Raw genomic sequence first — 15,810 nt, 5'->3', positions numbered from 1 at the left:
GTAATGCTTCCCACAATTCCATGGGTAGAAAAGGGTTTTGTCGCTAAGCCTGTGTTTGGCAGACTTGGGTACTGAGGCGCAGGAGCCAGGTCAGGGAACTAGCCAAAGTCCCCCAGCTGCCAAATGTTAACCTTGTTTGGGGGGAAAAAAATAAAGGCTATGAAAGATCATCATGAATCAACTGGAGACATTTTAATATAAAATGAGTTTTAGATAATATTATGAAATTATTATTTTTCTTAGATGATAATGGTGTTATTAGGATAATGTCTTTATTCCTAGGAGATGCACATTGCAATAGCAATATTTAGAGGCAGTATTATGATATCTGAAAATAACTTTCTATTGGTTCAGCAAGAAAAAAAGATAAAGCAAGGGTTGCAAAATGTTAATATTTACTGAATCTACGTGGAAAGTGATTGGGTGACCTTTGAACTACTCTTTCAAATTTTCCATTAAGAGTTAAAGAGAAAAGGCAGTGGAAGAAATCATAGGGGAAAATAGTATATTTGTATTCTATGAAAACTTTAATCCTTTTTAACTGCGGTCAGTTTGGGTAGTAGGACTATATTGCACTATTTTTCTGTTTCTCTAAAATTTCCACAAGAGCAGATGTTATATTCATAATAAAATATTAAAATGTAGATCACAAGGTGAATCTCCAATACCTTTCTGGAAGCGCAGTGTAGCAGACTGTATTTTCCCAAGATGGCTGCACCCACACATTTATCCCATCCTTCTACTTCTCTTACGATGAGACTGAGACATCTCCCGCAGAGCACGGACAGCTGTGTTCCCTCCCTTTGACTCCGGGCAGAGACTTGTGACTGCCCCAAGCACTGGAGGTTGGGAGTAAGTCACAAAATATGGGACTTTGAAGATTAGATCATAAAAAGGATACAAGCTTCATCTCTTTCTCCCTCTCTTGGGAACTTGGCCTTAGAACTCAGCCACCATGTTAAGAGGAAACTCAGCCCCTATGGTGGGGTCTAGTGGGGACATTCTGGCCGAGAGCCCCAGCTAGCCCCCAGCCAGGAGCAAGCATCCACTGCGCTCATAGCGTGTGCGTAGACGGTCCTTAGGGGACTCCAGCGACAGCGTTTGAGGCTTCCAGCTGATGCCCTGGACGTTGTGGATCAGACACCAGCCATCCATTCGGGGCCTGGGCTGACTTTTAACCACGGAAACAATGAGCAGTGGCACATGGTATAATATGTGATTATTGTGCTTCAGCCACCATGTTTTAGTGTAATTTGTTATGCAGCCATAGTAACACGTAGGAACAGTGAAATCCTGAGCTGGAAAGCATAATAATCCTGTTGTTGATTTAGAAAACTGAGTGTCAGTCGTGGGGGAGAAGACTCGAAATGCCTTATAAATTATCGTTACTCTCCCCTGCCGTCAGCTAATCAGATATAGTCTCTCTTCACAATGAAGCATTTAAATGTTGAAAATGAATGTCTGCTTACTGCTGAGAGGCCTAAAACAGGCACTTTAGAACTTGGAATACCGAGGTTGCCCTTTTGCCTACAATGTGTTACGTCTCTGTGCCAGCAACAAAGGAAGGCAGAGGCAAGATGTTCTCAGTTCTCCCCTCTCAGGGACAATCCTGAAGACAGGCAGCAGAAGTAGATTATTTTCCTGGGTAGTCAGAACATGCCAGTGTTTCTGATTCATCACCTCTATGGCAACTGTATTGGTTTTCATAGCTACGGTGAGGTATTTTGGTAGGTGGTTGTCCTCATGAAGTAAACAATTTCACCTGAAGTCAATGCCTGTTAATATACCAGATTACGTATTTCACAAATGTGCTCTTTTTATACCAACCAGCCTGCCCTGGAAAGCCCAGCTTTGCACGGTCTAGTCTTTCCTCCAGAAATCTTTCTTCAGGAAGTGTCATGAAGAATTCGTAATTGTTTTCTTTTCCTGTGAGACTTCACACATTTTGCCCTGTCATTATTTAAGGAAACGTAATCATATTGTAATACTTCCTCTCTCCTGTTCGGACCAAGAAATTGTAAACATATCAGTAAAAAGGGAACCACAGTTTCGTCTGAAACACGAATGGACTATATTTAGAGAGGGAACAACATGGCCACCCTGAAAATCCTCAGTGACCGAGATGCGTTCTGCTATATCCGTGCAGGGTGCTCTGCGTGCCTTTTTGTACAATAAAAGACGACCGATGTGGAGTTTTTTTGCGGCGGCCCACTGCTTTCTGCAGTGTTATTTGTCATATGTGGAAAGATAAGTTGGTGCTGTGCAGTCGCATAGAATATCACCCATGTTTCAAACCCGTGTGTAGGCCCCAGAGAACAATTTATTTCCCTTCGGAGTGGTAAGGCAAGACGAGTTCTTTTCTGCATTTCTGCCCACTAATTCAGGTCAGTTCTCAAATAGTTCAAGAAAGCTATCTATCTTCCTAAGAACAGTACAAGCAATCGCAAAAGAAAAAAGATCTGTGAAGATCTTTCGAGCTCAAGTGTTTTTATTTTGTTTATGATTTTCTAAATGCTCACCTTGAAGGTGAGCCTCCTGACTTGCTTCGCTTATGGAAACTCATAGTCGGGTCAGTTGGTGGCCAAGAAAATCATCTACTTCAAAACCATGGGACAAAACTCTTAAGAGTATATACTTAACTCCCAATTGCCATCTTTAGCAGCATCATTAAAGAACAAATTACATACATGTCATTCTTCTAATAGGGCATAACGCTTCATTAGAAGTTTTATACGTGTTAAAAGCTACCGCCAGCTGCAATAGCCTATAATCTGTTTATTCCTTTCATGTGGCAATCTTGTATTGCTACCTATTGTTTTATGTGCATGGAGGTACCTAATAAAAGCTTTTTAAATAGATGAATGCATTCTACCTTCCTCCAGTGAACTCCTTTAAATCCCAATCCCCGTTGTTGCCATGCAATTAAAAAAACAAATGGCCACCGTGCATACCTATGTTGCTGTGTGTTCTACCAACCACGTGGCTAATCAACTCCCCTGGCCACTGCAGACACCATACAGGGGATGCTCTCTTACACTCCCCCACGCAGCCCGCTCCATAGTGGGGTGGCTTTGACCTCAGCAGCCTCCCTATTGGGATCCACTGACCCTGGAAGCTGGTCAGTACTTCAGTGCATGACAGGCTGCCCAGCAGCACCTCTAGGGTGCCCTCTGGAGGTCAAGAGTAGGTATAACCTCCTGGAGGACAGGAAATAAAGGTTAAGGAATGAATGAACCCAACTAGCCAAAGACCCAGGATTTGACAGTCAAGCGGAAGTGGGTAATTATGACTCTTCCCCCAGTATATACACAGCATCATTCACTCAGAAACCTGGAGCAAGCACTTCAAGATTTTAGGGGTCATCAGTCCAGTGGCTTAACTTTAATGGTGTCTTTTTACTACCTTCCCCTGCTCTCTGCTCCATTCACCCCCAGGGCCATTAGCCTCCTCTGGCCCACCAGTGACCCACCCTGGGCATCATCCACCCAGGACTGAATAATGAATGCCACTGAGATGGAGATGCCACTGTGGTCAAAGCATCCCACCACATGGCACGGAAACCCTGGCCCTGTTTTATTGCCACAATAAAGAATCCACTTCTATACTCACCGAGCCAACCAAAGTGTTCCCTTCTTCCACAAAAGAGGTCTACAGGCCCATCTAATGTACTCCCCAAATATTTATTCAGCCTTCACTGTGTGCCAGGTTCCATACTAGGCATCGGTTGAGTTTACAGGCTTGGGGGAAGGAAGCACTAATGAACTGATGCAGACATATGCAGTTAAGCTGTGATGTTTGCTGTGAGCGAACAGCAGGAGCAATTTTAGAGTAGAGAGCAGAAGGGCCTGGGACCTGCAGGCCGGGGAAGGTTTCCCTGAAGAAGCAATGTTGGAGTGGCCATTTGCAGGGCGCATGGGCTGGAAGGGATCGAGGGCCTTGATCAGGAAGACTGTACCTAACAGAAGGACAGAGAAGCAAAGTCCTGAAGGCTTTGCTCCTCTCATGTGGGGAATTGAAAGAAGTTCTGTGTGTGGGTGAGAGAAAGTGAGGAGGGGTGGGCATCAGAGGAAGTGGTAGGGAGCTTGGTCTCAACCCTACATTCTTGGGATTGGGGGAAAGAAAAAAAATGTGTCGAGAGGAGGCTAGGAGAGAGGGTGGGTTGGATCAGGAGAGAAGGAAGTGGAACTGGAGAGAAGTGGGTGGATCTAAGGAATATTTTGGATTTGGGATTGGGAGAACTTGATAATGGATTGCAGGTGGAGAGTTTCCAGAATTCTGGCTTTCACACTTCTCTCTCTTGCATCTACAACAAATTATCCATTACTTTCATCTTCTATCCTAAGCTATAACCTCATCAAGGTCCGTCCGCGACGTTGTCGTATGCCTCCCCTGGGTTGGTGCACCCCAAGTACCTGTAGGTTGAATAAGCTGCTCACCTCCTTGACAGGCAGTTCTGCAGTTCTTAAATTTCCCAGGAGGTGGCAGCACGTGAAAACCAGCCGGTCACTTTCTCGGTGACCTGAACCTTGTTTCCTGCAGCCTGTGATTTTGTCTCCCTTTGGGAGTTTTTCCCACATTCTAAATTCCCAGAAAAGAGCTCTTTCTCCAGTCATTTGAGCTGACTTAACCAGGCAACTTTTCATGTGGGGGCCAAGGCCTGAATTTACTCAGCCCTTCTGTGGGTAGGGCCTCTCTTTATTTTCAGCTGCGGTGGTTGTGCGCTGCATACCCCGCCTTTCCGAGCACTCAGGCGAAGCGGCTGGGGCCAAGCGGGACGTTTCTTCTCTCTCTCTGTCCCACCAGTCGGGGCAGCAAAGACTCAGTTCGTCTAAGCGAGCCCTTCCCCGTTCTGTCGGGGGAGATGGGAAAAGAAAGCCCAGGGCCTGTCTCTCCGGAGTCGGAAGACGGGTTTGGATGTAGGGAAGTGAAGCTAGAAGGAGCAGGGCCAGAGCGGGGAAGACCAGTTCTGAAGGGCTGATGGAAACAGGTTCAAATGACTGAGCACTTCGCGAAGGGCTTTACTCTGTAGCATGAATCCCAGGAATCCCCATCCCCGTTAGCACGCTCCTCTGCCGGATGCTCACCATCGACCCTTCAGTCTCTCCTCTCTTCTTCCCCACCCTTCTGTTTCTGCTCCTTACTGCTTCTGACTCCTCGGTCTTTGGGAAGAACTGGTGGTTCCCAGTTGCAGGAACTCCAGTCTCTGCTGACCTCGCCATGTCCCCCTCAACCTCTGGTTTCCTGAAGTGGTCCAATTTCAGTCCACAGCTTTATTAACATTATTTTACTGTATTTTAGCGTATATTATATACCTGATTATTATTAACATTATTTTTATCTTAATGCTTTAATCAGTTCAACAAGCTGTGATGAGGTTCTCCTAGGTGAATGGCCCATCCAAACTTAATTCAAACATACGTACTCTGGGAGGGTAACACATGTATCTGTTATCAATCATTTGCTCCTGAATTTGGAATGCTGGTGCTCATGCACCAACCATAGCTGCTCTCATGTAATAGTTCTATCCTTCAGCACCCTAATCGGAACTGCCTGATGACCCTCCTCTGAGTCTGTTGGCAAATGTGCCCCAGCCTTATTCCTGGTCACTTGTATGTCATGGGCTCAGGCCACCTTGAATAATCTGCACTTCTCTGATGTATCACTTTGTACCACACCTTTGCTTGTACCTACATCTTTGCTTGTTGCCTCCCTTGCTTAAGACCTGTGTTTACCTGGCCGATTCTTAGCCATTAATTAGGACTCAGGTTACTTGTCATCTCCTCCAGGAAGCCTTCCTGATCACCCAGGCAGACACTTTGTCTGTGCCAAGCTCTGTGCTAGATGCTGGGGATCCAAAGATAAATAAATTACAGCCCAGAGCCTAGAAGTCCCCACAGCCTGGGGGGGGTGGGGGGCGGGAGGGCAGTGTGGTAAAGGAAAGCACAGGGTGGGTGCTCTGGGAGCATTGACAGGAGGCCCCAGCCCAGCTGAGGAGGGGCAGGACCCAGAGAAGGTGAGACTTTAACAGAGTTAGGCAGGAGAGGGAGCTAGAGAGGGGGAGACAAGAATTCCTGGTGAGAGGAATAGTAATTATTGTGTAACACAATTGGGCAACCACTAGTCATTCATTATAAGCCTAAATGACAAGGCCAGGAACTGATAAGAGATAAGGCTTGAATCAGAAGACCTTATAAACAGATCATAAAGGGCCAGGTTATAGAACTTGTCACTCTAAGGACTTTGGACTTCATCCGGAAGATACTGGGGAGCCCTCTGAAGGATTTTGAACAGGGGAAGGAGCTAGAATTACCAGCTGGAACTGACAAGAAAGACATCCAGATCTCCCCAGCTTTGGCACTTGGGGGAACGGTAGTAGTGTTTGCCAAGACGGGCAACATCAGGGGGATCAGGTTTGGGAGAAAAGATTCATTTGGGGCAAGGCGAGTTCAGGGTTCTCTGGGATATTCAGTTGAAGATGTCCAGTAGGCAGTTGGCTATGCAAGACCAGAGCTGATAAAAGCCATCTGGATCTCACACCCATTAAGATGGGTAATATAAAAAACGAACGCCAGAAAATAACAAGTGTTGGAGAGGACGTGGGGGAATTGGGGCCCTTGGTGGGAATGTAAAATGATGTAGCTACCATGGAAAACAGTATGCAATACCTCAAAAAATTAAAAATAGAACTGTAATGCAATCCAGCAATCTCACTTCTGGGAATATAGCCCAAAGAATTGAAAGCAGATTCTTGAAGAGATGACTTACACCCCCACATTCATAGCAGTATTATTCACAACAGCCAAGAGGTAGAAGCAACCCAAGCTTGTGAGGGATGAATGGATAAACAAAATGTGGTGTATATAATACACTCGTATACAGTGAAATACAATTCAGCCTTAAAAAGGAAGTTAGTTCTGATACATGCTACATCATAGATGAACTTTTAGGACATTATGCTAAGGGAAATGGTTAGTAACAAAACGATAAATACTGTATGATTCCTCTTACGTGCAGTAGCTAGAGGAGTCCAACTCACAGAGACAGAAAGTAGCATGGTGGTTGCCAGGGGCTGGGGGAGCGAGGAATGGGGAGTTACTGATGAACAAGTGCAGAGTTTCAGTTCTGCAAGATGAAAAGGAGTCCGGGAGATGGGCAGGGGTGCTGGCTGCACAACAGTGTGAATGGAAGAGCTGCTGAACTGCACACTTAAAATTGGTTGTGATACTTTGTAAAGTATAGTATTGTCCAGCCACTACGCTGTACACCTGGAACTAATGCAAAATAATATTGATTGTAAACTGTAATTGAAAAAAAAAGTCTCCTTTTAAAAAATGGTTGTGATAAAGAAAGAACCCAAAAGTGGTTATGATGGAACATTTATGTGTATTTCACCACAATTTTACAAAAAGCCACTTGAGCCACAGATAGCGATTTGGGTATCTTTAGACAATATAAAGAGATGGCAACCGAAGCTGCGAGCCCACCTGGAGAGAGAACAGAGGGGGAAAGCTTCATTTCAGGATTGGCAGAGAGCAAGGAAGATGCAGAGGGGCCTGAGAGGTAGCAGCCAGAAACACAGGAGGGGCAAGAGGGATGTGGAGGTGGAGGGAGCAGAGAAGGTCTCCGGGTCTGAAGCTGCAGAGCCACTAAGAATGAGAAGGATTAAAAGGAATCCTGCATTTAGCAACAGAGAGAGCATTTGTGGCCCAGGTGGAGGCAGCTTCTAGGGAGAAGTGGGAGTAGAATCCAGATTTCAGAGGTGGGGGTGGGAATGTGGGCCGAGGAAGTGAGAGAGGTGCGGTGTCCCGGCAGCTCGGCTGCAGAGGCAGGGCATCAGATGGTGTTCTGGAGACAGACTGTGGCTGTCCTAAGTTGACGACAAGATCATTGGCTTTGCACCTTGCTCCGATTTCATGCTCATGCAGAATCCCTTTGTGTTTATCCAGATTTCACTGCCACGGGAACATCTGGTCCACCAGCCAGAGTCACACTGACTTAAGAAATTGGCGCTCTAGTTGCTACGCCCCCCTCTCAAAAATTTGGTCAGTGGAAGGACACGTGGTGGACTCCAAATCAGCTCTGACCAGAACGAGTATTTGGAAGAGCATGGCTCAGGAGGCTGCATTGCTTGGAGGTCCCCATGGTGCACGTTATGTCTCCCCTCTAGGTCTTTCTAACATTGTCCTCTCTGCCTCACAGGCTGTCCCTCTGACACATGCAACTTGGCATGCTCCATTGAGACTCGGTTTGGGTTTCCCTCCAGAAAGCCTTCCCAGAACCCTTCCCCTCTGGCTTCCTGTAGGGGAAATGGAGTCAGTCGGGCTCCCTCACCAAGCTGATAAGCAGCATTCCCATAACCTTGAGAATGGGCCACAAGCACAGAATCACACTTTGTTATATAACATCTTGGCACCCTGCCGGCTGTGTGTGCATTTAGTATATAAGGGAGTTGGGACACCCACGGTGAGAAATGCGGCTTGCGGCATCGTCCATGGATCGTCCCCCCCACCACCCCAAATAAAGGCCTGCCAGGCATTCCCCCGGCTCCGCAAATTTTCTTCCGTCTGCCCCAAACTCGCGTGAATCTGTCCGGCCTTGAATGGTGGCAACACACTCCCCCTCTGCATGCCCTTCACGGGTATCCCGTGTTTGCCACGTGTATAGTGCTGATGTTCTTGTTCCTGCCACAGCTGTGAACAAGCGTAGAGCTTCTGGTTTTCACATATTGCAGGTGCTCTGCAAGTGTTGGTAGAGTTAATGAATAAACGGCAAAGAAAGATTAGGTTGAAATTGCCTAGTGAGTAACAGGACAGGAAACCCACTCTTAGAAAGTAGCATTTATTGAATACTGGCCGGGCACACACCAGGTACGAGGGGTAGACAGGAAGATATGGACCTCATCCTTAAACAGCGGGTGCGTGGGACCTCTTCTATCACATCCCTCATGTTTGAAAGAGGAATGGGAGTTATATTTGGCCTCTGTACTCTCAAAATTATTTGTTCACCCTTGAAGCTGGCACACTGTGCACAATAAATCTTTGTTGAGTAGATGAATGAGCCTTTATTACGGAACTTATAATACGATTTTCTAGTTTTTATGCGTGACTTTCTCCTCTAGATCGTGAGCTCCTGCAAGTCAGGGCCTGCATCTCACTCATGTTTGTTTACAGAATCTAATGCAGAGCTTTGCACATAGTAGATGTCAAAATGTTTATTGGCTGAAAGAATAAATTTCTACAGAGTTGAGATATGAGCTCACCCACCCACCCACACACTCCATTTTTCCTGCCCCCGGTATTATTTTTATCCTAGGAAACCAGGTGAAAATTCCATTTCTTGTTATTGGTTTTTAATGAGCCTGAACACTTCTGCAGGCTTCCTCGGCACTCGGCTCTGGCAGCCGCCAACAGGTTTCCATTGCATTGATAGAGGTTCTGACGATCCGGGAAGACACACAAGCTGTGTGCACATGTAGTGGGTGGGGATGTGGTGCACCTGGTCCTCGTTAAGCCTGTGATGGCACGTAGCATTTCTCCGTGGGCGGGATCACGCTGTGCACCTGGAGGCGGGGGTGCAGGAAGGTAAGCTGAGGCTGCCCAGTGGGGCTGCTTGCTTAACTTTCATCCAGTTCTCCAGTGAGTGTATTCAATTTACCAGTAGGTACCCAGTGGATATTGAGTCTGGATTTCCACTCCTCTGGTCCTCTGTACAGTCAAAAGGAACTCCTCTTCTCCCACCTCCATCTTTGCCCTGCCTGTCGGGGAAATAGGTTTGTCTGAGCGAGGATGACATTGGAAAGTGGGGTTAGGAGGGGGAGGATGAGTATTTTAACCTTTTTTTCCTTTTATTGATGGAACGAGCTTATCAGAGAACAGAGGGCAGGTCTCCAGGGTTGCAGGTCATTTCATTTTGGAGGTCGCCACAGGGGCTGCCATGGAGGCTGCAGAAGTGGCCGGCTCAGAGCACAGATGACAGGTCCCTTCTGCTTCCTCCCTGCCAGCTCTGCACTGCATGGCTTTGTCCTCTCGGGCAACTAGCCCTCCAGCCTTGACATTTCCAGCCTTTCCCCACCTTGGAACAAGCACCAGAGACCCATGATCTTTGCTCCAGCACATGTTCTTACGCCTCCTGGCTTTCATGGGTGACAACGAATAGAGTCCAAGGTCAGCCAGGGAGGGGAGGGCCCTTGGTGATGGTTCTCTCTTCTAGGGCCTTTGGCTCCAATTTAATAAACAGAGATGGGAAAGCCTTATATTTTAATGATCTATAGCCTGATTTCTCTTGTACTAGCCTGATTTCTTTCTTCTCTCTTCAGGGACGGGGTTGTCCACAAGCGTGTTGTGTTTATTCCCAAGGAAAAGAGCTGGCTTCCTCTGCAGCTAGTTTTCTGCCCTTTATTATTTGTAAATTCCAAGTCTCCAGCCTCCAGCGAGGCAAATTTACAAGTTATTATTAGGAGCTATGTGCAAACCTCATACTTGCATTGTTTTCCCATAAAAGAATGAGGATATTATTTGTTAATTTTTTTTCAGAAATACTGTACTTAGCTTGTTTCTCCCTGTTCTAACTGCTCCCCTCTGTTCTCCTACCCTCTCCCAGCTCATTGCTCTATGCAGTTACTTCACAGCATTTAAAATAAAAAAACTGCCTTTAATTTGACACAACGTTAGCAGTCATTAATTTTAAGTGGTGGGAATATAGGTTTTAGTTAAGTATTATGTAGACTTTTCGGTAACTTTTGTAATTATCAGAAGAAAGGAAACCCCTCAAATAAACAGCTCTCTGTGCTCTCTCCTGCGGTGATGGAGGTGGTTCTGTTGCTATCTCAGTTCCTGAGCTGTTAGTTGGGCCGCACTGTTTCCTCTGAGTACCGCGAGACCTCACTGTTCTGGGACAGTGTTTCTCCCACCTAACAACCGCCGCTTGCCAACCATTCTTGCTGGACCTGGAAGTGAACCACTGATCGGAAAGATTAAAAAACAAAATAGGGAGATAGAGTGTCCCCAGGGACCGTTCTACTTAACTCTGCTGTGGATTACCAGCTTTGCTCCAGTTCCCAGGGAGAGTAACCAGGCTCAGGAGGTGGACGGACCTGTCAGAACTGCTTAGGGGGTCTGGACCAAGGTGACATTGCTTGACACTTGAGGGAGCTGAGTGGGACCATGAAAGTGTCAATTCCAGAGCTTCAGGTTTGAGTGCGACTGAGTTACACCCTCCTCTGCCATCTGGTAACCAACAAACTTTATCCCTAAGTGGTTCTTCAGTGTCTTCACTTAGCGTGGTGGTTCTCAAGCTTACGTGTGTATCAGAATCCCCCAGAATTTGTTAAAACACAGACCCACCCCCAGAGTTCCTGATTCAGTAGGATTGGCGTAGGGCCCAAGAATTTGCATTCTAACAAGTCCCTAGGTGATGTTGATGCTACTGAGTTAGTTCTTTAAAGTCTTTTCCAACTTCCCCGCTGACAGCACTTAGAGAACTATTCATGTAGGTCTTCTCTGTGTGCTGGCTGAAATAAAGCTCAGGAGAGGAAGACATGCACAGTTCCGTGCTTCCAGATGTGGTTCTAACTTAGCAGCGCACCATCTGTGCTCCTCTGTGCTCCCAACGTTGGAAAGGGGGGCTGTTTGGGAAGGGACATGTCCATCTGGGTCTCAACCCAGAAGGCATCTTCTCTGGTCTTAGGGTGACCCCTGCCCACTTCCTCGATTAGAAGTCAACTTGCAGGATGCATTTCTAGGTTGTTTACTAACGATGTTTCCCAAATTTTCACAACATAAGTGGTGTTTCAAGCCATGTTTCAGGGGATCTTAATTCTACCTATCCGTCATGCTTGCCACTCCCATGGCATTTCATCCCCCACAAACTGGTGGGGTGTCTGGTTGTCATCAGTCCATGCCAGCCCCTCAGCCCCATAGAGGACCCCTCTCTGGGGGTTCTGCAGCAAACCTTGATGCACTGTGGACCGCTAGCTGTGTCCCTGGAATTCTTGGAGCTCTGGCTGTCTTCGTGTGTGATTTGAGTTGAGTTATTGGTGCCACTAATGGAACTGCTCAGGAAGTGGAAAAATCCCTGATATGTGTGTCCCGTGCGTTTGGAGAAACGGGAGAGCATGGGGGCGGGGGAGGGGCAGTCCTTGTTTTCATTGCTCAGTAAATTTCCCAAAGCAATCTTCACTTCCAACACTTAACAAGGGGAGGAAAATCCCCAAGTAAATTTCAATAATCTAAAATCTTAACCAGCAGGAGCAGAGGTCAAAGGGTTGGTAATATGTTATTGTTTTCTTACACAGCAAAAAACTTAATTTTTTTCTATGGGATTTTAATTTTAGAACAGTGGATAGTCTCTGCATAGGATTAGGGTTTATTTATTTATTTATTTATTTATTAGCCTCGTCCCTATAATAATTAATTACACATGTGCTATAATCTACAAATCCTTCTGTTACTGAGTTCTTGTTTATAGGAAAGTTTGAACATCTGTCTTAAGCAATAGTTTTAACTCACACACTTTTATGGTATTTTAGAAATCTTTCTGTCCTCCCTGATGCTGATACAGTCTTTTTTCAGGTAGTCCAGTTAGAGACTTCATTACTTGCTGTCTACCAGGGATCTTAGATCTGGAGCCATATTTTATGAACTACAGGACCGCCTGGTGACTTATCTGGGGAGACAGAGAGATACATTGTAACTATTTGACAGGAAAAAAGAAGTTAAGGGTATTCAGTGGTCCCTGGACTAGGTTACACTTGTGTTTTCATGTACCTTGCCATTAGATGGTAGTATAGTAATAGACATAACAATTTGGGGGCAGAGGCACAGTCACTTTCTTCACCCACTTAAATAAGCTCCGAAAGGTTTAAGTTGGGATAGTAGAACTGCCAGGTTCTTGTCTGCCCCTACAGGGCAGTTTTGGGCCTGAGACCTATGTCATGAGACTCTATGGAAAGTCAGCCTGGGGGTCAATGCTGTAAACAGAACTTACTTTCAGTGGCAGGAAGCCCTGTTACTTCTAGATCTGGGATCATTATTGACAGCAAAAGGTGGCCGACCCCAATCCAATGCCAATAGGAGTTCCCAATCTGGGGTGCAGTAAAAAAGGAGAGACTTTATTCAGGTGAACAGTTTGCAAATCGAGAAAACACGACCTATGGAGAAAACTAAAAGTATGAATTTTTGAGGTAGAGGTGAAGTAGGCTCAGAGAAGAGTGCCTGCCCCTGATTCCTGATTGGTTCATTTCCATGCAAATGAGAACTGCAAGTCCTCACAGTTTGATTGGCCCAAATATCCTTGTCTTCATTAATCAGAATGGAACCTGTGTGACTGGTCAGTCAAAATGCAAATGAGGATAGAGCTCTGCAGTTCTGATTGGATGTGGAAAATTTCATTCCTATTTGTTGAATTTCCACGTTGGAGGCTCTCTTATAAGGTTGACTCGGTGGGCAGGAGCAGGAGGCTCGGCAGGCCAGTCTGCAGCTGGTTCCTGAAATGCAGTGTGCATGAGAAATCCCATGTAAACAACAGCTCCCGGACTCTGATTATGCATATGGGCCCAGTTAACCACAAGGAGTCCTTTTGACAGGTATATGCCTTACTGGGGTCATTTAAGCCTGAGAATGTTTGGATGGCGTTCGAAGTGTTGTTCTGAAACTCCTTAGCACAGCTTTTGGCTTTACTAGATTCACTTATCTAAATTTGGATGTTGAATTATATATAATTTATCACTACTCGCTAATAGAATGGCTGTTTACCCAACATTCACATCAAACGCGTGTCTTTAAATGAGTATTTAATTTCCCCTTCCTCGTGTCTCTACTCTCCTAAGTTGCTATTTAAAAAACAAGCAAGGCTAGTGTTTGGCAACTTTTCTCCCACATAACTTGTGACCTGGGAAAGAAAGGAATGACTCTTCTCAGGTTCTGTCCCTCCTCAGTTTCAAGAGTCCACTACTCTTTGACCCGGGTGCCCTTCTGTCTTCGGGGGTAAGTCATGAGGTGTCATTATCAGGGATTCTGTGCCCCAAGGGTACAAAAGAAAACCAGGTCAAGGGGACTTGCATGGAAATTTAAACATTTTTAAGAATGGCAAATTTGGATTAATTTCTAACATAATTGAAAGACTCCCTAATAGTATTAGAAAGTTAATGGGGCTATATATGGCTGATAGAGAAAGAAAAAATCCAATTAGACCTAGTTTCAGTAAAGGTAATTAGTCCACGAAGAAAACAAACCTGCAGAAATAAAGAAAACAGAGTGGATTGATTTGTAAAAGTTTTCCTACTTTAGGATTCAAGGTGATAGATTCTCAAATGGGCCTCACAGGTCATAGATTTGCTGAAGCAATTCACCTGTGTGGGGCTCTGTGCCCTCACACCCAGCACGTTAAACCTCCTTTAGGAGCCTGGCATTCACTGGGTCATTCCCACAGGCTATTTAGTTACAGACTTTCCTCTGTTCTCCTACTCTGTCCAGAGACCATTATAACTGTCACAGGAACTGGCCCTTCACACCCTGAGCCTTGTTCTCAGAGTCTGTCCCATCCTCGCACTGGATGTCAAGCCAGAGGAGCAAAAACCTAGACTGCATGCCTACTAGGGGCAGATGACAGAGACCCTCTTGGTCTTGCCGGCTCCCAGGAAGGCTTTCCCCATCCCTAATGGCTCCTGAAGCCCCCTCTGTTTCCTCTTTGTGGAGTGGCCTTCACTGTTCTACATTCTGCTGCCTTCAAAGGCCAGAGGGTTGAGCACAGCTATGGGGATGAAGAGGCCACACACCTTGTGGGCCGGAGTGCGTGTTCCGTGCTTCTGGCACCTATGAGAGCTGAGACTTCTGTAGGCCTGAAAATGGGGAAGCTCTGTCTGGGTGGGGTGGGGGCGCACTCTAGCCATCCCAGCTGTGTTCCCACTTTTCTCCCTCCCCCATCTGTTGGTAAGTTACTTTTCCTAGAAAACAGGTGTTTCCTCAGTGCCTGAGAACTAACTCTGTTGTCCTTCCCTTCAGCACATCTTGCCTGGCCACTCCCAGGGATATCCCTACATGAAGTGAAGGCTCCAGATGGAGAAAACATGAGACAGTAAGATTTACTGCATTTATGATTGCACGCCGTGGCTGATATGCTGGTAAATGTTTAATTACCAGCTATGGGTGGGGAGGGCAAGAACGCTCCAAGTTGTAGCATTTGTTCGTTTTTGTGGTGTAAATACTCTCACATGGCTGATTTCAAGCAGCCAATGTGACATCACGGGACTTGAGTGTTAGGAAAAGATGTACACAGCTTTCCCAAGCAGACATGAGCTGGTCTTGTCCAAACCCCACCGGTACTTCTACGGGGAGGAGAACAGACGTTATTATTTTCACTTTATAGATGAGAACTCTTATATGCTCCACACAGGCGGCGGGTTGGATAGTACAGCAGGCCTGGTCCCTGAATAACTCATTTGGTTCAACAGTGGGTTCATTCAATGTTCGTTCATTAGAATGGAGATGTGATGCCTTAGGAACATTTTTTTATTTTTAAAGATTTTGTTTCCTTATTTTCAGAGAGAGGGAAGGGAGGGAGGAAGAGAGAGAGAGCGAAACATTGATCGGTTGCCTCTCGTTATGCACCCTGATTGGGGATTGAACCTGCAACCCAGGCATGTGCCCTGACCGGGAATCGAACTGGTGACCTTTCATTTTGCAGGACGACGCCCAGCCAACTGAGCCACATCAATCAGGGCAGGCACTTAACTCTTGGTTATATCAATTAGTCTAGGGTAAAGTTGTTTTCCTTTTATGTTGTTTTGCTGAAAGTCGCAGAACCTATCAATAT

This window comes from Desmodus rotundus, chromosome 10 (genome assembly GCF_022682495.2).
Source record: "Desmodus rotundus isolate HL8 chromosome 10, HLdesRot8A.1, whole genome shotgun sequence".
NCBI lineage: Eukaryota > Metazoa > Chordata > Mammalia > Chiroptera > Phyllostomidae > Desmodus > Desmodus rotundus.
Note: the sequence above shows the minus strand (reverse complement) of the source record.